General features: G+C 51.9%; 1 pseudogene; it reads left to right on the top strand.

Annotated features, from left to right (window-relative positions):
- Positions 1-1,045: 1,045 nt before the first annotated feature.
- LOC117287292 lies at positions 1,046-1,925 on the top strand (annotated as a pseudogene).
- Positions 1,926-2,231: the final 306 nt, after the last annotated feature.

Below are 2,231 nucleotides of genomic sequence, written 5' to 3' on the forward strand. Positions count from 1 at the left end.
GTTATTTGTTACAGTAATGGAAAGGTGATCAACACACCCACCACCTCCTTTCTGCCTTCCAACCACAAGGTCCCCTCCTCACAACCCCTGTCCTCCTGCCTCTGCTCCAGCACAGCAAATCCAGTCTTGCGCTTTCCCAAATCACCCTGGAGCACTATTCTAACTCCAGGGATAGGCGGTCAGGAGCACAGCCCAGGGCTGCAGCCCAACCCTGCATCTCTGAACCCCACAAGGACACGGCAGCCCTTAATGAGCAGAAGTAGGAAGGCTAACCCGGCCACTTCATGACATATACGTTCGCCTAAATACAGAGGGAGGCTGAGGTTTTTTGGTTTTTTTTTCTTTTAAACCTTGAAATGATTATTTTTGTACCTTAACGGAGAGTAGCATCGTGAATGACCTTTGCCATTTGCGTGTGGCTATTCAGCCTTATTCAATTCAGAAGACAAGGATGGTGAAGATTTGTGTGCATGCTTAGACAAAAAAAAAAATGTTTGAATCTGTTTTGGTCAGGGCTGTCTAGGGCAGAGCTTGAGGCAAAAGTTTGTGTAAGAATACATTAGAGGGGGTGTGGGTCGAGGGAGCACAGCTGAGAGTTGGGACTGAAGCAGGGATGGAGGCAGAGGTGCTGAGAATGTGTTACGGGGTGGCCACATACATGGCAGGTTGATTGGTAGGAATGTCTGAGAAGCCCTATGAAAAGCATCTCAGGAGCCCCCCACACCTGGTGCGCATGGGAAAAGGGTGGCATTTATCCATTGGCTCCTGCCCCATAGGTGGGAAGCTGTGCTAGGGATGGGGAGGAGGGGTGTCACTGAACCCCGCTTCCAGGATACACTGCTTGGTAGGAAGCAACTTCCTGTGTGTTCTGTGTGTGTGTGTGTGTGTGTGTGTGTGTGTGTGTGTGTGTGTGTGTTCGCGCACCGGGGATTGAACTCAGGACCTTGTGCATGTGAGGCAGGTACTGAGCTAAATCCCCAGTCCTCCTGTGTGTTCTAAGTCACATGGTCCAAGGCAGGCCAGGGGCTGAGGTCCCATGTGCAGGCCTGAGGCAAGACCTTCAGCTCGCACTTGCCAGAAGTTGGGAGATGCATGCGCCGATCTGGCCACTCCAACGGTGGCTGGAAGGGTGCATCTGGAACAAAGACTCTTTACAAAAAGAGGGACCTTGAGTGGTGCATCCAGAGGTCCCCAGGATCTGACTCTTGTTTCAACAGTGTTTGGATGGAGTAGACCCAGGAACTCTGTCTCTTTCATCTTTCGACTTTTGTCCACCTTCCAGTCACAGGCTTTGGGAGCATCTTCTCACCCATCTTCTGCTTCCAGGACCCGCTCCTGGATAGCTCCTGATTGCTGACCAGCCATGACCTATTGGGTTCACCAGAATTACTCCACCAAGGTGGAGGCCACCGGCAACCGCCTGAGCAATCTGCACCTGCAAACTTCCCGCACCTACCTCTGTCTGGGCTACTACTTCCGCCATGAGGTGGTTGTGGGCTGTTTCTTGGCAAGCTGAGCTTGCCGAACTTCTCCTGAAGATCCAAAAGCAGTGTGGCTGCTGCATTTTCTTCCAGGATGTGCGGAAGCCTCCTAATGATGAGTGGGGTAAAACCCTGGATACTGTGGAAGCCGCCTTGGCCCTGGAGAAGAACCTGAACCAAGCTCTTTGCATCTTCGTGCCTTGGACTCTGCAGACACAGGCCCCTCATCTCTGTGATTTCCGGGAGAACCACTTTGTAGATGAGGAGGTAAAGCTCATCAAGATGACAGTGGTCACCTCACTAACCTCTGCAGGCGGTGGGCCCCCAGGCTGGGCTGGGTGAAGAGCTCTTCCCGGGTGCAGCCTCAAGCACAACCTGGAGCCCCTGGAGTCCAGAAGCCTCAGAGGGGCTCCTGCGCCACCTGGCTTCAGCCTAACCCTCTCCTTCCAGGCCCTGGGCAGCTTTTTCACCTCTCTGAAGCCCCTTCCCAAGTGTTGGGGCAAAGGGGGAAAAAAAGGGGTGGACCTCTCATGACCCCCAATTTGGAGAAAAAATAAAAGCTGTCATCTCAAGTTAGGATGGAGAGATATAAAACTTCAAATATCTTGGGGATTTAGCTCAGTGGTGCTGTTGCCTGCCTCGCAAGCACAAGGTCCCGAGTTCAATCGGGACCAGTACAAAAAAAAAAACCTTCAAATATCTTTAGTGTTATGGTGTTATTTTTAGGGAGGAAGCAATAGACTAGAGGCT

This window comes from Fukomys damarensis, unplaced genomic scaffold (genome assembly GCF_012274545.1).
Source record: "Fukomys damarensis isolate Sample0158 unplaced genomic scaffold, DMR_v1.0_HiC HiC_scaffold_23, whole genome shotgun sequence".
In the NCBI taxonomy this organism is placed as follows: Eukaryota; Metazoa; Chordata; class Mammalia; order Rodentia; family Bathyergidae; genus Fukomys; species Fukomys damarensis.